We start from the raw sequence: 22,282 nt of genomic DNA, 5'->3' as shown, positions 1-22,282 counted from the left end.
TTTAAAGACAAAAATAATCAAGCTAGTTCATTCAAGAAACCTATTTGGGCGTATCAAAACAAAACAAAGCAAGAAGCTAGGATACAGTAAGCAAACATAAAATAATACAATAACTTATAGATGGCTCGGAGACAACAGTCAATATTAAATCACATAAAGAAGCAGACCATGATCATTTCAACAAGCTCTCAAAACAAAGAATCAAGGGGTCTTCTGGGTGGAGGTGCCTTCCTGGAATTACCAGATGCAGAATACAAAAGATTAATACACAGAACTCTTAAAGACATCAGGAACGAGATCAGCCAATATGCAGAAAAAAACAAGGAAGACACAGATAAACCAGTTGAAGAAATTAAAAAGGTCATTCAAGAACATTAAGAAAAATGTAATAAGCTGCAAGAATCCATAGAGACAGAAATCTAGAATTCAGAAAATTAACAATAAAATTACAGAACTAGACAACTCAATAGAATGTCAGAGAAGCAAAATTATGGAAATGGAAAGCAGAATTAGTGAGACTGAAGAGAAAACACTTGGCACCAATATATTTGAAGAAAAATCAGAAAAAAGAATTTTTAAAAATGAAGAAACCCTAAGAATCACATGGGATTCTATCAAGAGAAATAACCTACAAGTGATTGGAGTACCAGAACAGGGAGGAATAACAGGATATAGAGGGAATTGTTGAAGATCTCTGGTAGAAAACTTCCTTGATATTGTGAAAGATGAGAAGATATCTATCCAAGATGCTCATCCAACTCCACATAAGGAGATCTCAAAAGAAATTCACTAAGACATATTACAATCAAACTTGCCAAAACCAGAGATAAAGAGAGAATTTTAAGAGCAGCTATGGAGAAACAATAAGTCACCCACAAAGGCGAGCCAATAAGAATAACCTAGGCAGAAACCATGCAGACAAGAAGGCAATGGGATGACTTATAGAAAGCATTGAAGGAAAAAAATTGCCAACCAAGAATCATATATCCAGCAAAACTGCCTCTCAAATATAAAGGTGAAATTAGAAAAATTACAGATGCAGAAGTTTAGGGAATTCTTAAGAACCAAACCAAAACTATAAGAAATACTAAATGGGAGTTCTCTGGTTAGAAAACCAATAATAACTGATATCAATCTAACGCCAGAGTGCAGGAAAGAGAAACCAGATGTCAACCCAGACAGGGAAATGACAAAAATAATTCAAGATAAAAAAATGCTCAAAGCAGGGAAACAGCAAAGTCATTATGTAAAAGAAGACAACATTAAACAATAAAGAAGGACTAAGAATTGTAGCCATAGATCTTTCATATGGAGGGGAAGACAAGGCAATAAAAAGAAAAAAAAGTTAGGTTTAAACTTAGAAAAATAGGGTTAAATATTAAGGTAACCACAAAGGAGACTAACTAATACAAGAAAAAAAAAAATAGAGATTCAGCAGAAACAAAATCAACAACAACGAATAAGAGGAAAAGATAATATATAAACTTCTCAGCACAAAAAACTAAATGGGAAAAAGAAACTTTCAACAACACACACACAAAAAAGACATCACAATGACAGCGCTAAACTCATAAAAAAAAAAAAACATAATTACACTGAATGTAAATGGACTAAATGCACCATTAAAGAGACAGAGAGTGGCAGAATGGAAAAAAAAAACATGATCCCTCTATGTGCTGCCTACAAGAGACACACCTTATGGACACAAACAAAGTAAAACTCAAAGGATGGAAGAAAATATATCAAGTAAACAACAATCAGAAAAAGAGCAGGAGTGGCAATGTTCATTTCTGACAAAATAGATTTTAAATTTCAACCTACCACAAAGGATAAGGCAGGACACTATATAATGATTAAGGGATCAATACACCAGGAGGATATAATCATAATAAATATTTATGCACTGAATGACAGGGCTCCAAAATACATAAAACAAATGCTAACAGCATTGAAAAGAGACAACGACCACTTCATAATAATAGTAGTAGACTTCAACACACCACTTTCAGTGAAGGACAGAACATTCAGAAAGAAGCTCAAGAAATGCGCGGAAGATCTAAAGGCCAAAATCAACCAACTTGGCCTCATAGATATATACTGAGCACTCCACCCAACAGCAGCCAAGTATACTTTCTTTTCTAGTGCACATGGAATGTTCTCTAGAATAGACCATGTATTAGGTCATAAAGAAAGACTTAACAGAATCCAAAATATCAAAATATTACAAAGCATCTTCTCTGACCATAAGGCCATAAAAGTAGAAATCAATGACAGAAAAAGCAGGGAAAAGAAATCAAACACTTGGAAACTGAACAATACCCTGCTCAAAAAAGGCTGGGTTATGGAAGACATTAAAGATGGAATAAAGAAATTCAGAGAATCCAATGAGAATGAAAACACTTCCTATCAGAACCTTTGGGACACAGGGAAAGCACGGCTCAGAGATCAATTTATATCAATAAATGCATACATATAAAAAGGAGAAAGCACCAAAATCAAAGAATTATCCATACAACTTGAACAAATAGAGAGCAATGAAAGAAACCTTCAGGAACCAGAAGAAAGGAAATAATAAAAATTAGAGCAGAAATAAATGAATTAGAGAACAGAAAAATGATTGAAAGAATTAACAAGACCAAAAGCTTGTTCTCTGAAACAATTAAGAAAATTGATAAACCATTGGCCGAACTGACAAAAGAAAAGTAGAAGAGGAAGCAAATAACCCAAATAAGAAATGAGATGGGTGATATCACAACAGACCCAACTGAAATAAAAAGAATCATATCAGATTACTATGAAAAATTGCACTCTAACAAATTGGAAAACCTAGAAGAAATAGATTAATTCCTAGAAACACACTACCTACTTGAACTGACAGAATCAGAGGTAAAACAACTAAATAGACCCACAAAAAAATGAAGAGATTAAAACAGTAATCAAAAAACTTCCAGCAAAAAATGTCCTGGCCCAGATGGCTTCACTGCAGAGTTCTATCAAACTTTCAGAGAAGAGTTAACACCACTACTGCTAAAGGTATTTCAGACCACAGACAAGGACGGAACACTTCCAATCTCATGCTATGAAGCCAGCATATCCCTGATACCAAAACCAGGTAAAGACACCACAAAAAAAGAAAATTACAGACCTATAGCCCTCATGAACTTAGATGCAAAAATCCTCAAAATTTTAGGCAATAGAATTCAACAACATATCAAAAAATAATTCACTGAAACCAAATAGGATTCATAAAAGGTACGCAAGGATGTTTCAACATTAGAAAAAGAATTAATGCAATGCATCATATAAATAAAACAAAAGACAAGAACCACATGATCTACTCAATTGATGCAGAAAAGGCATTTGACAAAGATCAACACCCATTCATGATAAAAACTCTCAGCAAAATAGGAATGGAAGGAAAATTCCTCAACATAATAAAGGGCATTTATACAAAGTCAACAGCCAGCATCTTCCTAAATGAAGAGAGTCAGAAAGCATTCTCCTTCAGAGTGGGAATCAGATGAGGATGGCCTTTATCACCACTCTTATTTAACATTGTGTTGGAGGTGCTAGTCTGAGCAATTAGGCTACATAAAGGAATAAATGGCATCCAGATTGGTAAGGAAGAAGTAAAATTATCTCTATTTGCAGATGACATGATCTTATATACAGAAAACCCTAAAGAATCCTCCATAAAACTACCGAAACTAGTAGAAGAGTTCAGCAGAGCATCAGGATACAAGATAAACATACAAAAATCAGTTGGATCCCTCTACACCAGCAAAAAGAACATCAAAGAGGAAATCACCAAATCAATACCATTTACAGTAGCCCTCAAGAAGATAAAATACTTAGGAATAAATCTTACCATAGATGTAAAAGACTTATACAAAGAAAACTACAAGATACTACTGCAAGAAACCAAAAGGAACCTACATAAGTGGAAAAACATACCTTGCTCATGGATAGGAAGACTTAACATTATAAAAATGTCTATTCTACCAAAAGCCATCTATATATACAAAAAAAAAAATGTAATCCACCATATAAATAAAACAAAAGACAAGAAACACGTAATCTTATCAATTGATGCAGAAAAGGTATTTGACAAAGTGCAACACATATTCATGACAAAAACTCTCAGCAAAATTGGAATAGAAGGAAAATTCCTCCACATAATAAAAACTGAAAAACCAAACCCACTGCCATCGAGGCGATTCCGACTCATAGCAACCCCACAGGACAGAGTAGAACTGCCCCATAGAGTTTCCAAGGAGCACCTGGCAGATTCAAACTGCCAACCTCTTGGTTAGCAGCTGTAGCACTTAACCACTACGCCACCAGGGTTTCCCCTCAGCATAATAAAGGGCATTTATACAAAGCCAACAGCCAACATTAACCTAAATGAAGACAGTCTAAAAGCATTCCCCTTGAGAACAGAAACCAGAAAAGGATGCGCTTTATCACCACTCTTATTCAACATTGCGCTGGAGGTCCTAGCCAGAGCAGTTAAACTAGATAAAGAAATAAAGGCCATCCACATTGGCAAGAAAGAAGTATCTCTATTTGCAGATGACATGATCTTATACACAGAAAACCCTAAAGAATCCTCCAGAAAACTACCGAAACTAATAGAAGAGTTCAGCGGAGTATCAGGATACAAGATAAACATACAAAAATCAGTTGGATCCCTCTACACCAGCAAAAAGAACATCAAAGAGAAAATCACCAAATCAATACCATTTACAGTAGCCCTCAAGAAGATAAAATACTTAGGAATAAATCTTACCATAGATGTAAAAGACTTATACAAAGAAAACTACAAGACACTACTGCAAGAAACCAAAAGAGACCTACATAAGTGGAAAAACATTGTAAAAATATCTATTCTACCAAAAGCGATCTATACATTTAATGCAATTCTGATCCAAATTCCAACGACGTTTTTCAATGAGATGGAGAAACAAATCATCAACTTCATATGGATGGGAAAGAGGCCCCGGATAATTAAAGCATTACTGAAAAAAAGGAAAAAAGTGGGAGACCTCACACTATCTGATTTTAGAACCTATTCTACTGCCACAGTCGTCAAAAAAGCCTGGTACTGGTACAACAACAGACACATAGACCAATGGATCAGAATTGAGAATCCAGACACAAATCCATCCACAAATGAGACGCTGATATTTGACAAAGTCCCAAAGTCAGTTAAATGGGGAAAATGGAGTCTCTTTGACAGACGGTGCTGGCATAACTGGATATCCATCTGCAAGAAAACGAAAGAAGACCCATATCTCACACCATGCACAAAAACCAACTCAAAATGGATCAAAAACCTAAATATGGAATCTAAAACTAGAGAGATCATGAAAGAAAAAATAAGGACAATGCTAGGAGACCTAATATATGGCATAAACAGTATACAAAACATTACTAACAATGCACAAACACCAGAAGAGAAAGTAGATAACTGGGAGCTCCTAAAAATCAAACACCTATGCTCATCCAAAGACTTCACCAAAAGAGTAAAAAGATTACCTACAGACTGGGAAAAAGTGTTTAGCTATGACATTTCCCATCAGCGTCTGATCTCTAAAATCTACATGATACTGCCAAAACTCAAGTACAAAAAGAGAATTAAAAAATGGGCAAAGGATATGAACAGACACTTCCCTAAAGAAGACATTCAGGTAGCTAACAGATACATGAGGAAATGCTCGCGATCATTAGCCATTAGAGAAATGCAAATCAAAACTACAATGAGATTCCATCTTACTACAGCAAGGCTGGCATTAATCCAAAAAAATACATAATAATAAATTTTGGAGAGGTTGTGGAGGGACTGGAACACTTATAAACTGCTGGTGGGAATGTAAAATGATATAGCCACTTTGGAAATTGATTTGGCACTTCCTTAAAAAGCTAGAAATAGAGCTACCATAAGATCCGCCAATCCCACTCCTTGGAAAATATACTAGAGAAATAAGAGCCTTTACACAAACAGATATATGCACACCCATGTTCGTTGCAGCACTGTTTATAATTGCAAAAAGATGGAAGCAACCAAGGTGCCCAACAACGGATGAATGGATAAATTATGGTATATTCACACAATGGAATATTATGCATCAATAAAGAACAATGATGACTCCGTGAAACATTTCATAACATGGAAGAATCTGGATGGCATTATGCTGAGTGGAATTAGTCAGTTGCAAAAGGACAAATATTGCATGAGATCACTACTATAAGAACTTGAGAAATAGTTTAAACAGAGAAGTCAATATTCTTTGATGGTTACAAGAGTGGGAAGGGAGAGGGTATTCAGTAATTAGGCTGTAGACAAGAACTATTTTAGGTGAAGGGAAAGACAACACGCGACACAGGTGAGGTCGGCACAACTGGACTAAACCAAAAGCAAAGCAGTTTCCTGAATAAACTGAACGCCTCAAAGGCCAGCATAGCAGGGCCAGGAGTTTGGGGAACATGGTTTCAGGGGACATCCAGGTCAATTGGCATACTAAAATCTATTAAGAAAACATTCTTTATCTCACTTTGGGAGTGGCACCTGGGGTCTTAAACGCTAGCAAGTGGCCATCTAAGATGCACCAAAGACACAAGGTAATCGCGAGGCCTAAGAGACAGAAAGGGCCACATAAACCAAAGACTACATCAGCCTGAGACCAGAAGAACTAGATGGTGTCCAGCTACAACCTATGTCTGCCCTGACGGGGAACACAACAGAGAATCCCTGAGGGAGCAGGAGAGCAGTGGGATGCAGGCCTCAAATTCTTGTAAGAAGAGCAGACTTAATGGTCTGACTGAGACTAGAAGGACCCCAGTGTTCATGGTCCCCAGACCTTCTGTTAGCCCAAGACAGGAACCATTCCCAAAGCCAACACTTCAGACAGGGTTTGGACTGGACTATGGGATAGAAGGAAGCCCTGGTAGCATAGTGGTTAAGAGCTACACCTGCTAACCAAAAGGTCAGCAGTTCGAATCCCCCAGACACTCCTTGGAAGCTGCATGGGGCACTTCTACTCTGTCCTACAGGGTTGGTATGAGTCAAAATCGACTCCACGGCAACGGGTTTGGCTTTTGGTTTATGGGATAGAAAATGATACTGGTGAGGAGTGAGCTTCTTGGATCAAGTAGACTCATGAAACTGTGTGGCAGCTCCTGTTTGGAGGGGAGATGAGAAGGCATAGGGGGTCAGAAGCTGGCCTAATGGACACGAAACTGTAGAGTGGAGAGAAGGAGTATGCTGTCTCATGGGGGGAGGTGTATATAAATTTTTGTATGATAGACTGACTTGATTTGTAAACTTTCACTTAGAGCACAATAAAAATTTTTTAAAAATATGATGAGATATGGTGTAATCTCAGTGCTGTTGTTTCTGACAGCTATGCTTCCTTAGTTGAAGGCAGCTAGCAAAATATAATTCTCACAAATTCATATGACTAAAGAATTCAAGTACAATATTGAAAAAAGACTTCTTTTCTAAAAGCTGGCTATGTACATGCATATACGAGTTTCTCGTATGAAATGATCCAAAATCCAAACTATTTACTGTAGGAAAAATTATAATTAAAATCCTATGGAATAAAATGAGAGTGTTATTAATATTGAAGAGACCTTAGTGCATTGGCAAAATAAATCAACGCGAACTTGTACTAAGTTAACAATGCCTGCTTTAAAGGACCAGTACTTGAACTAATAGTGTATTTTCTAGACTTTTATAAAAGAGTATCTTAATGTTCTTGACAAATGGGAATGATTGGTTAAAATCTTAACTCCAATAAGATGATAAATGATCAGATCTTACAAATGTTATTAGGAAGTCAAAATATTGTAACAGATACTAAGAAATTCTGTATGTCTAGTTTGAGTCAAATCTTTGGTGGATCTGTCATTTTTGTTACTTTCAATTGAAGAATTGTGGAAATCATTTTTATGTAGCAATTTTTGACAATTTAAAATTGGTAAACCAAGTGGATTTTATTATTCATAACATATACGTTACAATTTTCCTCCTGGCTGTTAGCAGTTCCTGTCAGCCATAGCCCTATCATCTTACTATATGCATGTCTAACACAAAATGTGGGGGTGGTGGTGGAATATCGTTGCCACTGCTCCTTATATGAAAAAAAAATATGAAGAATGTATCATATGTATCTTACTTCCTTGAAGTCCAAATTACACACTGTCTTAGTCACTTAGTGCTGCTGTTTTAGAAATACCACAAGTGGGTGGCTTTAAACAACAGAAATGTATTTTCTCATAGTTTAGGAGGCTAGAAGTTTCAATTTGGGAAACTGACCATAGGAGAAGGCTCTCTTTCTATTGATCCTGGGGAAGATCCTTGTCTCAGGCTCTGCAGCATTCCTCAATTTCTTAAAAAGCTTCATGTGGCTTCTATCTCTCACACTTTCTGCTTCTAGGACACATCCTATACTGATAAGACCTAATTAAGAAAACAAAGAAAGCTTTATTCTCAAATGGGATTATAGATATAGGGGTTAGGATTCCAACACATACTATTTTGAGAAAGAATTCAATCCATAATACACACTATATTTTTTTCTCAAAATAGCTATCATTCCACATACATCTTTGTTTTTTTTCTAATTCCTTAAAAATAATTCATACCTTTTATCTGACCACTAAATTTATATAAACTTCATTATTGAAATGGTATGGATGGCACCAAAATGCTAAAAACTTAAAATGTTATATATTACTTTTTATGTTTTTGTTGTTGAGGGCCATGATTCCAATATATCAATTTCCTATGAAATAAAATATGTAGGGGGATCCCTTTAAGAGCTCTCTTTTCTTTCAACTACTGTTATGTGCAAATTTGTGTTGTAGAGAGCAATCTCAATTTCCGATGATTTCAAATGAATAATAGTCCAATGTTCAGATGTAAACTCTAGAAAAGAGACCATTCAATAACCCAAAATATAATTCAATGAGCTGTAGTATGATTGGTTAACATTTCAAATGTAAGTGCTTTCTATGCATTGATTTCTCCACATTCCTTGCAATAATTTATCCAATTTGTTTGGTTGATTGACTCTTTGAATTACAGGACACATTTATTTGAATGAAATACATACATCATGAAATCAATATAAAGCTGTGTTCTTACATTATGCGCCATTTTAGAAAGTGTGATTGAATTACCATACAAATGAATTTATGTGATAGATTTCTTTATTATTTGGATTAGACATATACTATAAGAAATAAGGCAGTATAAGTTGGCCTTGCTTTATTATAAATGTAGGGGGTCCTCTACTTTTAGCTTGTTAGCAGTTAAATTTGCTACTGTAGAGTTTTCAAAAGTATAGTATATACGTAATGGGCATTAATTCTTAGGATTTTGCATTGAATAGGCCCCAAATTATGTAGGCTACATTTTCTCAGATAACTGTGAATTTGGATATTTTTGATATATCTCTCAAAGATAAAGCTAAATAGATAAAGCTTCTAAAACCATATGTACTCAACTAAAAATGTTATTCTAAAACAAACAAATCAAAGCATGCATAGAATTGTATTTCTGAAAATTCCTCTCAGGCAAGTAAATCTGTAATTATGCTCTTGCATAAATTATATTAAAGTTGTATCTCTAAGTTGCCAAAAGAACCACTGATTTCAGGGAAGGAAAAGTTAAGAATAACATTCACAGTTTATAAATAAAATAGATAATTGATTGCCTTTTCGTAGTTAAAAAGTCAGTTGTTGGTTATAGGTACATTATGTAAGTACAGTTTTAACTGTATGCTTATAATCAATATGTAAGAAAAATAGCTCATTGGGCTAAGTATTTCCATTAAGGTTTATTTATTAACTAGCGTATAAATAGAAGCTATTGATTGCAGATCACACAAAAGTAGAAATATAAACCGTCTTCTAGGAGTCAAATGGATAGACGAACATGTTTACATGTTTTTTTTTTTTTCCACAGACTTTCTCTTTTAATCATTGATAAAGACACCTGGATATAAGATTATTCTATTTTCAACTAAACTCCTTTGCCAAGCTATCTATATTCCTTATGTTTCTAAAAAATGTAACTGAAAATGTATCAGAGGTTTATATAGTTTTGCAATAGGTAGAATTTCAACTTGAAATTACTAACATTCTTAAAGATTAGTTAATGACATTATTTTGATAAAAGAGAGACAAGGAAAAGGAAGGTAATAACTATTGTGTAGATATTTTCTTGATGTCTGCAAGTAAATACTATAAAGAAATAATTACTTAGAGTCTTAACGAAATTACAATTGCAGAGAAGTGTTAATTATTATAATTACTTTTGATATTTCCTATTGAGAATGGTTTTGAAAAAAGATTTCTTGCAATTGCTTAAATATCTCTTTCAAGATACAATTTCACACTTGATAGCAGAATTTTTTTTTTGGTCTGGGAATTTTTTAAGGTATTTACATAATTGATCCCCCAGTTAAATTAACAAGAATGGTTTTGAATTTAGCTGCCTGATCTGTAACTATGAAAGTAAACTTCATTTCAATGATACCTTTATTTTTACCCAATCTCTTAGTTTTCGCCAAATAATGGACTATTATAGAAAGTAAAAGAACTTATTTATTTCTTCCATCAAAGTAAGCCTGATCAAAGAGTTTTTTTTTAATTGAACTTTAGATGAATGTATACGGAACAAACTAGTTTCTCATCAAACAGTTAGTACACACATTGTTCTATGACATTGGTTAACAACCCCCATGACATGTCAACACTCTTCCTTCTCAACCTTGGGTTCCCTATTACCAGCTTTCCTGTTTGCTCCTGCCTTCCAGTCCCTGCCCCAGGGCTGGTGCTCCCCTTTAAAAAAAAAAAAAAAATTTTTTTTTTTTTTTCTTTAGTCTTATTTTATTCCATGTGCCTCTTCAATCTTTGGCTGAAGGGTGAACCTCAGGAGTGGCCTCATTACTGAGCTGAAAAGGTAGCCGGTGGGGCATACCCTCAGGGTTTTTCCAGTCTCTGTCAGGCCAGCAAGTCTGGTCTTTCTTTCTGAGTTAGAATTTTGTTCTACATTTTTCTCCAGCTCTGTCTGGGACCCTCCACTGTGATCCCTGTCAGAGGAGTCAGTGGTGGTAGCCGGGCACCATCTAGTTTTATCGGACTCAGTCTGCTGGAGGCCGTAATAGATGTGGTCCATTAGTCCTTTGGACTAACCTTTCCCTTGTGTCTTTGGTTTTCTTCATTCTTCCTTGCTCCTGAAGGGGTGAGACCACTGGAGTGTCCTAGATGGTCACTCACAGGCTTTTAAGACTCCAGACACTACTCACCATTGTAGAATGAAGAACATTTTCTTTGTAAACTCTGTTATGCCAATTGAGCTAGATGTACCCTAAGACCATGGTCCCCACAGCCCTCAGCCCAGCAATTCGGTCCCTCAGGGAGATTGGGTGTGTCTATGGAGCTACCATGGCCTTGCCTTATACAGGTTGTGCTGGCTTCCCCAGTATTGTGTACTGTCTTACCCTTCATCAAAGTTACCGCTTATCTATTGTCTATTAAATGTTTTTCCATCCCAACCCCTCCCATCCCTCGTAGCCATCAAATATTGTATCTTTTTGTAAGTAAACCATTTCATGAGTTTTCATAGTAGTGGTTTCATACAATATTTGTCCTTTTGTGATTGACTTATTTCACTCAGCATTAGGTCTTCCAGATGAATCCATGTTATGAGGTGCTTCACAGGTTCATCATTGTTCTTTAGCATTGCGTAATACTCCATTGTGTGTGTGTACCACAGTTTGTTTATCCATTCATCTGTTGATGGGCATCTGGGTTGTTTCCATCTACTTGCTATTGTGCTTACTCTCCTGTTTTGAGTTTCTTTAGTTTGTGGATTTCTTTTTTTTTTTTTGTAGATTTTGTTTTTATTGAGACTTTATGTTTTTCTTCTCTATTTTGATGAGTAGGTTTGTTAACTTTCTTTGTGGTTACCTTGAGATTTACCCTAATCTTCCAGTCTATTATTACTTGGAATCACCTTGCCTTCCTCTCCATTAGAAAGTTCTATACCTATACCATTTATTCCCTCTTTTCTTGTTCTGATGTTTTTGTCATTTATAAATTAACCTCTCTGGTTTCCTTTTTGCAACTGTTTTGTTTTTGGATAGTCCTTGAGAGTTCATTTCCTTGGTTGGTATCCGGCTGATACAATCTTGCCTCCTAGATTCAGGCTGTGGTCTGATGTTATTTGTTTTCAGACCGAAGGACTCCTTTAAATAATTCTTTTAAGTTTGTTTTGGTTTTTACATATTCACTTAATTTCTGTTTATCTGGATATGTCCTAATTTCACCATCATGTCTGAATGAAAGTTTTGCAGGATTTATTATTCTTGATTGAGAATTTTTTTTCTTTCAAGGTTTTATATATGTCATCACATTGCCTTCTTGCCTGCATGGTTTCTGTCAAATAATCAGAGCTTAGCCTTATTGTTTCTCCTCTGTATGTGACTTTTTGTTTTTCTCGAGCTGCTCTCAGGATTTTTTCTTCATCTTTGGTTTTAGTGAGCATGATTATCATAGGCCTTGGCATTTTTCTTTTGGGGTCTATCCTATATGGGGTTCACTGAGCTTCTTGTATGGTGAGCTGTTCATCATTCATGACATTAGGGAAGTTTTCTGTCAGCAATTCTTAATTGATCCTCTCTGCATTTTCTGTTTTCTCTCCCTGTTCTGGAACTCCGATCGGTAGCAAATTTTTTGTTTCAATTGTATCCCACATAATTCGCAGGGTTTCTTCATTTTTCTTTGTTCTTTTTTCTCATTTTTCCTCAGAGTTGTAGCCAAGTGTTTTTCTTCAGTTTCACTGATTCTGTCTTCCATCATTTCAACCCTTCTATGACTGTCCATTTCTGAAATCCTGTTGTTTATCATTTGGATTTCTAATTGTTTTTGTATGATTTCTAGCTGTGAATTTATTTTGACATTTTGTTCCTGTGTTACTTTGCTGAATCGTTTCATGTTTTGTCAGTATTTTCCATGAATTTGTCTGCCTTTTCCAAAAATTTGTCTATTTTTCCTCATTTTTGTCTGCCTTTTGCTTCAATTCTTGGATTGCTCTGAATATTAGAGACTTGAATTCCTTGTCAGGTAGTTCTGGTGCATTTTCTACTACTGGAAGGTCAATGGTGTTTTATTTTGGAAACCTACTGGAATCATCCTGTCCTGTTTTCTTATATGTTTTGATATTGTCTGCTGTCCTCAGGACATTCAGTATTTTTTTCATTTCTTGTTTGTAGATTTGTTTGTTTTATCCTGCTCTTTTGTTTTATTTGGTTATGACTGACCAGGCAGGCTGTGTGTTCTTTGTTGTTTGCTCATCTGTAGTCACGATACTTTTCAACTCCTTGTCCAGTAGGCAGGGCCAGTCATTCAGCTATGGTGCGTCAGTGCAGGTCCAGCTGAAGAGGAGGGTCTGGAATGGGTTGTTTGTGGCACGTACTAGGGCTGACAGGGTGGGCCAGGAATCAGTGCTGGGAAGATTCCAGTAGGCCGTGCCCGTGCTGCTCGGGGGTGTGATGTTCAAGGCGTGGCACAGGCAGGTAAGAAAGAGGGGGGATGTTGTGATGTGTGAAGCTAATAGGGGTATGGGGAAGAGGAGAGAGAGGAGAAATAGGAGCCAAAAACAAACAAGCTAAGAAAGAAAGAAAAACAAAGAGTGTTAAAGGAGCTTGACATTGGAGTGGAGAGATGAGAAACCAAGAAATGGAGAAAATCAAAAGGGAAAAAGAAAGGAAAAAAAATAACTAGATAAAAATTTGGAAAAGAAAAAGAAATCCCCCAGAAGTCCTATAGTCCCACCAGCGGGGCTGCTAAGACTGGGGAAGTGGCTCCCAGGCTGCACAGTATAGCCTGGCTAGAGGGGGTATAGATGCCACACAGCACCAAGTATTCAGGAGGCAGGAAAAGAAGATAAACGTAGACAGAAGAGAACTGAGAAATGAAGAAAGACAGAAAAGTGAAAAGAGAGAGAAAAGAAATAAAGAAGAAAATGAAAAAAAGAAATGCCCGTAGGGATCCCACCTATGCTGCTGTGCAGTTTGGGGGAGTGGCTCCTAAGCTGTGCAGTGCAGCCCAGCACGAAGGGGCTCCCAAGCTATAAAAAGAAAAAGAAAACAAGCAAACAGAACAAAGCAAAACAAGGGGAGGGGGAAAGCCCCAGGGATCCCGCCAGCATGGTGTAGCAGGCTGGGGGAGTGGTTCCACAGTCGAGCGCGACTTTACAGCTTTTCAAGAGGAAGCAAAGATGGCACACGGAGCCAGGTGTTCCAGAGAAAGGAGAGGGAGGTGGTAGGAGGCACAGAAGAAACAAAAAGAGACGGAAAGAACCAACACCAGCTCAGGGGCCCAGCCAATATGGGCAGGGCAAACCCAAGCAGTTGCCTGCCTGCCAAGAGACTGCGGCTGGCAGGAAGCAGAGGAGGCCAAAGAGGGGAAGAGGAGAAGGGAGGTTAGGAAAGCATATATTGCTGGTTGCCAGGTCCTCTGTCTCCTGCTGGAAACTTCGTGAAGCTGCTTTCCCATACTCCCTGTCCACCGATGTGGTGGGGCAAATCCAAGTGGCACGGATGCTGCACTTCCTGGCCAGCCAAGCCCCCACAGCCAGCCAGGAAGCTCGTAGGTAGAGCAGTGGTGGAAGAATGGGGGGGTGGGAAAGCGTGTATTGCTGGTTACCGGGTGCTCTGTCTCCTGCTGGGAGTTCTGAGAAACTGCTTTCCCATGCTACCTGTCTGCGGATACCCGACGGGAGTGCAAGATGGCAGATCCATGCTGCATTAGCTGACGGGGCCTTCTCCACGTATCCTCACTCTCTGTCCTCTGTCAGTTTCTGATTCCATTTGGTGCTTGGCTGAGTTCATCTCTTCATTTGACACTTCAGGTTCCAGGAATGATGTTTATCTCTGTTTTACTTAGTTTTGCGGGTTTTTGCTGTGGAGGGACAGCTTAGTGCTTCTATGGTGCCAAAAAAAAAAAGTTTTTAATGACACCATCACATTAGAACTATACTGAATAAGATTAGCTCATCATTACGAAAAAGATATTCTGTTGAACAGATTTTGGTAGGGTATTATTATTATTTCTTCTTCTTTTTTTTTAAAGCTAGTGTCCTTTTTTTCCCCCCTGAGGATTTGAAAAAACAAATATTAGAAATTAATGATGAATAAGTCATAAAATGCTATAGAGTTTCTTTTCAGAACTTTGATAAGTTTTGAAGCTTTAATTCTTATCAAAATTGTTGGGTAAGAATTGATTTAAGGATTTTTTTTAATATTAAAGATATTCCTCTTAAATGGTTGAGGTAATGTTTGTTTTTAAACAGAACCGTATGGGTAGATTTTCTAAATGAAATTTTCAAAAAATATTATATCATAAAATATATTTATTGGAAATAAAATTCCAGATATGTGAATTCCCATGTATCCTGAAAAATCGTAATCCCTCCTTGTTCCCTAATAACCAAGGATTAATAATTCCTGTTATCACATATAGATAAAATGTCAGAATTACCCCGAGCCTTGACATACTTTGTTGAATAGATAAAGGATTAGCATCTCAAAAAATTACCAGAGTTTCTACATAGACACCTCAGTATTTTGATTTATCCATCAGCCCTAGTGGCTCAGGGGTTAAGAGCTTGACAGCTAACCAAAACGTCAGCAGTTTGAATCCACCAGCCACTCCTTGGAAACACTATGGGGCACGTCTACTCTCTCCTATAGGGTTGCTATGAGTTGGAATTGACTCAAGAGCAACAGGTTTGGTAGTCCATATAAAATCTTAGTATTGGGTAATATTACCTCATTTATATATATATTTCTGTAACAGTCTTCCTTATTTTCATTTCAGTCTTTCATATCTCTTGTTGCTCTTTCCAAATACTATTCATTTGGCCCAGTGGTTCTCAAACTGGAGATCTTGTTAAAATACAAATTATGGGGTCTTGTAACTAGAGCTACTGATTTATTAGATCTGGAGCAGGGCCCAAGAAGATGCATTTCTAACAAGGTTCTATGTGATACAGGTGTTGCTGATCTAGGACCATGCTTTCGGAATCATTGATTTAGCCTTCCCATTTCTTACTTCACATTTTATGTCTCCCTGGTGGCATATTGGTTAAGAGCTCGGCTGCTAACTGAAAGGTCTTCAGTTCAAATCCACCAGCCACTCCTTGGAAACCCATGAGGCAGTTTTACTCTTCTGTAGGGTTGCCATGAGTTTGGAATGGACTCAACAACAACAGATTTGTTTTTTGCTTTTTTTTAGGTACTGAACAGGAGCCCTGGTGGTGCAATGCTTAAGTGCTTGGCAGTTAACAAAAAGTTGGTGGTTCCAACCCACCCAGCAGATTCACAGTAAAAAAAAAAAAAAAGGCCTGGCAATCTGCTCCCATAAAGATTGCAGCTTTGGAAACCCTGTAAGGTAGTTCTACTCTGTCCTATAGTGTTGCTATACATCAGAATTGACTTGACAGCACACAACAAAAACAAGAACAGACAGAGAACACCTGAGAATACTCAAGTGGAAATTAGAAAAAGACATAGAATGGTTTCTAGATCAGTGGTTCTCAACCTTGGGTACACATTTGAATCACCTATGTAAACTTATAAAATAAGCATGCCCAGGTCTCCCTCCCAGTAATTTTGGGTTGCTGGTTCTGAGCAGCACCTAGACATTAGGATTTTTTTTTTTATTGTGGTAAATACATATGTAACAAAACATTTGCCATCTCAACATTTTTTTTACATGCACATTTCAGTGGCTTTAATCACTTTCACCATATTGTTCAAACATCACCCTTAAGAGAAGCTCAGTGTCTCCTAAATAATGAGTCCTACTACCCTCTCCCTCCTATCAAACCTGAGCAACTACTAATGGACTTTTGCCTCTATACACTTGCCTGTTCTATGTATTTCATATAAGTTGGATCATGAAATACTGAACTTTTGTGACTAACTTATTTCACTCAGTATATTTTCAAGTTCATCCATGTTGTAGCACATATCAGGACTTCATTTTGTTTATGTCTAAATAATATTCCACCACCACACATATGTCAATTTGTTGTACTGCAGTGACCTGCATGTTGGTGTGATGCTGAGAGCTATCCCAGTATTTCAGAAACCAGAAAGGGTCACCCATGGTAGATAAGATTCAGCAGAGCTTGCAGACTAAGACAGACTAGGCAGAAGGACTTGGCAGTCTACTTCTGAAAACTGGCCAGTGAAAACCTTATGAATAACAACATAACATTGTCTGATATAGTGCCAGAAGATGAGGCCCTCGGGTAAGAAGACACCAAAAATACTACTGGAGAAGCCCCGCCAACTAAAAGTAGAGTCAACCTTAATGACGTGGATGGAGTAAAGCTTTTGGGACCTTCATTGACTGATGCAGCACAACTCAAAATGAGAAGAAACAGCTTTAATTAATATCCATGAATAATCCATTAATATGGATTGTGGAATGTAAAAAGAATGAATCCAGAAGAATAGGAAGTGGCAAAAATTAAATTCAAAGCATAAAGATGGATATCCTAGGCATTAGTGAGCTGAAATGGACTGGTATTGGGTATTTTGAACTGGACAATCATATGTTCTACTTTGCGGGAATGACAAATTGAAGAGGAATCAAGTCACATTAATCCTCAAAACGAACATTTCAGGGTCTATCCTTAAGTACAATGCTGTCAGTGATACAATAATAGCTCTATACCTACCAGGAAGACCAGTTAATACAACTAATATTCAAATTTGTGCACCAACCATTATTGCCAAAAATGAGCAAATTAAAGATCATTACCAACTTCTGCATTCTGAAATTCATCAAACATTCCATCAAGATGCATTGATAATTACTGGTGATTAGAATGCAAGAGTTCGAAACAAGGAAGAAAGATCAGTAATTTGGAAAATATGGACTTAGTAATAGAAAAGATGGGAGAGATCCCATGATAGAATTTTACAGGATCACAGACTTAATCGTTGCAAATATCTTTTTTTTAACAACATGAATGGTGACTATTCACTTGGACCTCACCGGATAGAAAACATGGGAATAAAATCGACTACATCTGTGGAAAGAGATGATGGAAAACCTCAGTATCATCAGTCAGAACAAGGTCAGGGGCTGACTGCAGAACAGACTATCAATGGCTCATATGCAAGTTCAAGTTGAAGCTGAGGAAAATCACAAGTCCACGAGAATCAATATATGACCTTGACTATATCCCACCTGAATTTGGAGACCATCTCAAGAATATATATATATATATTTACTTTATTAAAATACTAAACCTATTTCACATGTATGTTTTTGTCTCCATACCATTCTTATTTGTATGACCACTGCTACTACTATGTCCTATCAAAATATTCCATACATACAAAGGATGGAGTTCCATCTTAAAAGAAACAGACATTTTGGACAACACATTCTTGGCAAATGAACCTGGACAACATTTATCAGACATGTTAGGGAAAGTTCTCACTCTGCATTATAAAAAGGACAGCCAGATATCAACAGTTAAAGAAATGAAATAAGACAGAAAATTTTAACAACTGTTTAAATTATTTTCTTATTTTCTTCCACTGCCAGAGATCTTGTATAGCCACCTGGTCAGTTATTCAGAAGCAATTCTTCATGCAATCGATGAATTTAGCTTCCACTTTGGGAAGAGAACCACCTTTTTCTGTACTTGCTTGCATTTTTGCTTTAATGTCTTCTACAGAGCTAGGTTCTTTCAGTGTTTTAGGAGGGTTATCCTGTTTTTTGAAAGATTCTTCACCTTTTGACCTTGATGCTGATGGTTTTGAGTCTTTTCCGTTCTGGTTTGATATTTGTGCATTTTTGGCTGGAGTGTCTTATACAGATTTCTTCAATGGAACTTTTTCTTCAGTTTCTTCATCATTCTCATTGTCATCATTATCGTTGTCATCATCATCGTCTTCTTCAACAGCAAGTTTTACTTTTTTTCTGTGGAACCTTATTACCACCTTCAGAGGCAGATGGCTTTCCTGATATATGTAAGAGTTTCACATCCTCATCCTCTTCATCATCTCACTCTGCATCTTCCTCCACAGCTACTAAGTGCTGTCCACTAGTATGCACAGGCCCTAAGTACAGTGAGACCTCAGGTAGCATTGTTTCAAAGCTCCCAAGGCAGACTGTTGGCTCTAAGGGTATTTTAAAGTTGCCAGTGTTACTTTAATTGGGTTGCCTCTGCTTCAACAATGTGCAATTCATCCTTTGCACCAGCCCCTAAACTGACCATTCTTAAGGATAACTGGTGTTCATTTTCATCATTATCCAACTTAAAGTGATAATCTTTTTAGGCCTTTAGTTTACAACCGAAAAGATGGTTCTGGGGCCTCATTGAATCTTCCATGGGAGATGGCATGCACTTATGCAGTAGAGAACTGAGATAAACCAATACTGCTGCTGAAAACAGCTGCACAGGATGGAATAACACCAGCTCAAGAATAGATTTGATGCATTTAACACTAATGACTGAAGATCAGATGAGTTGTGGGATGATATCAGGGACATCATACATGAAGAAAGCAAAAAGTCATTAAAAAGACGTGAAGAAAGGAAAGAACAAAATGGATATCAGAAGAGACTCTGAAACTTTCTCTTGAATGTAGAGTAGCTAAAGCAAAAGGAAGAAGTTATGAAGTAAAATAGCTGAACAGAAGATTTCAAAGGGTGGCTTGAGAAAGCGAAGTATTATAATTAAAGGTGCAAAGACCTGGAGTTAGCCAAAAGGGAAGAACTTACTTGGCATTTCTCAAGCTGAAAGAATTGAAGAAAATATTCAAGCCTCTAATTGCAATATTGAAGGATTCTATGGGCAAAATATTGAACAACCCAGGAAGCATCAAAAGAAGATGGAAGGAATACACAGAGTCACTGTACCCAAAAGAATTAATCAATGTTCAACCATTTCAAGAGGCAGCATATCATCTAGAACCGATGGTACTGAAGGAAGAAGTCCAAGCTGCATTGAAGGCACTGGCGAAAAACAAGGCTCCAGGAATTGACGGAATACCAACTGAGATATTTCAACTAACAGATGCAATGCTGGAAGCACTCACTCATCTATGCCAAAGAATTTGGAAGAGAGTTATCTGGCCAACCAACTGGAAGAGATCCATTTTTGTGCTCATTCCAAAGAAAGGTGATCCAACAGAATGCAGAAATTACCGAACAATATCATTAATATCACGGGCAAGTAAATTTTTGAAGATATTTCAAAAATGATTGCCACAGTACATTGACAGGGAACTGCCAGAAATTCAAGCCAGATTCAGAAGAGGACGTAGGCCAAGGGTTAGCATTGCTGATGTCAGATGGATCTTGGATAAAAGCAGAGAATACCAGAAAGATGTTTACCTGTGTTTTATCGACTATGGAAAGGCATTTGACTGTGTGGATCATAACAAATTATGTATAATATTGCTAAGAATGGGAATTCCAGGAACACTTAATTGTGCTTATGCAGAATCTGTACATAGACCAAGAGGCAGTTTTTCAAACAGAAAGAGAGGATAGTGCATGGTTTAAAATCAGGAAAGGTGTGTGCCAGGGTTGTATCCTTTTACCATACTTATTCAATCTGTATGCTGAGCAAATAATCTGAGAATCTGGACTATATGAAGAAGAACGGGGCATCAGAATTGGTGGAAAACTCATTAAAAACCTGCAGATGACACAACCTTGCTTGCTGAAAGCTGAGAGGACTTGAAGCACTTACTGATGAAGATCAAAGACTATAGCCTTCAGTATGGGTTACACTTCAATGAAAAGAAAACAAAAATCCTTACAACTCCACCAATAAGCAACAAAATGATAAATGGAGAAAATATTCAAACTGTCAAGTATTTAATTTTACTTGGATCCACAATCAACGCCCATGGAAGTAGCAATCAAGAAATCAAATGATGCATTGCATTGGGCAAATCAGCTGCAAGAGACCTCTTTAAAGTGTTCAAAAACAAAGACGTCGCTTTGAGGACTAAGGTGCACCTGACCCAAGCCATGGTATTTTCAATCACCTCGTATGCATGTGAAAGCTGGACTATGGATAAGGAAGAACTGAAGAGGAATTGATGCCTTTGAATTATGGTGTTGGTGAAGAATATTGAATATACCACAGACTGCCAGAAGAACAAACAAGTCTGTCTTGCAAAAAGTGCTATCAGAGTATTCCTTAGAAGCAAGGTTGAGGAGACTTTGTCTCATGTACTTGGGACATGTTGTCAGCAGGGGCCAGTCTCTGGAGAAGGCCAACATACCTGGTAAGGTAGAAGATCAGCGAAAAAGTGGAAGACTTTTGACAAGATGGATTGAAACAGTGGCTGCAAAGATGGGCTCAAACTTAACAATGATTGTGAAGATGGTGCAGGATCGGGCAGTGTCCTATGAGTTGATACTGACTCAATGGCACCTAACAACAGCAACAACAATATTCCACTGTACATATGCACCACGTTTTGTTTAGACTACCTTTTGGGTATTGTGAAGGGTGCTGCAATGTGCATTGGTGAACAAGTATTTGTTTGTGTTCCTGCTTTCAATTCTTTTGGTTATATACCTAGGAGGTTATATGGTAATTTTAATCACAGCTATCTTAGTGGGTGCAAAGCGATATCTCATCGTGCTTTTGATTTGCATTTCCCTAATGACTGATGATATTGATTCAGTGTCCTTGTTGTCCATTTATATTTCTTCTTTGGTGACATGTCTATCAAGCCTTTTCCCTATTTCTCAATTGGTTGTCTATCTTTTTGTTAAATTCTAATTCTTTATATATTCTAGATATTTAACCCTATCAAATATATGGTGTTATGTATTTAATTGCATCCCCACAAATATGTGTTGGAATTCTCACTTCAATATCTATGGATGTAATTAATTTAATCTAATGTAATGTAATCACTTTCCATAATTCATATTATTGTGAAGTAATCAGCCAATCAGTTGTGATCATGTATAGGATGAATACTAAATCTAAATGCTTCTGAGTTATATAAGAGGCAAAAATGACACAGAAGTAGGCACATACTGGGGAAGACAGATGCTATGTGAGGATTGCCAAGAGCCATGGAAGACCCAGCGTTACCAACAAAGAATCAACACAACTGTTATGAGTTGAAAATTGTCCCCCCAAAATGTGTATCAGCTTGTCTAGGCCATGATTCCTAGTATTGTGTGGCTGTCCAACATTTTGTGATCT

General features: G+C 37.1%; 1 pseudogene; it reads right to left on the bottom strand.

Annotated features, from left to right (window-relative positions):
• Positions 1-18,614: 18,614 nt before the first annotated feature.
• Positions 18,615-19,444, bottom strand: LOC126068724 (nucleophosmin-like; annotated as a pseudogene).
• Between the last annotated feature and the right edge of the window lie 2,838 nt (positions 19,445-22,282).

This window comes from Elephas maximus, chromosome X, assembly GCF_024166365.1.
Source record: "Elephas maximus indicus isolate mEleMax1 chromosome X, mEleMax1 primary haplotype, whole genome shotgun sequence".
In the NCBI taxonomy this organism is placed as follows: domain Eukaryota; kingdom Metazoa; phylum Chordata; class Mammalia; order Proboscidea; family Elephantidae; genus Elephas; species Elephas maximus.
This window is presented reverse-complemented; position numbering and strand designations above follow the sequence as displayed.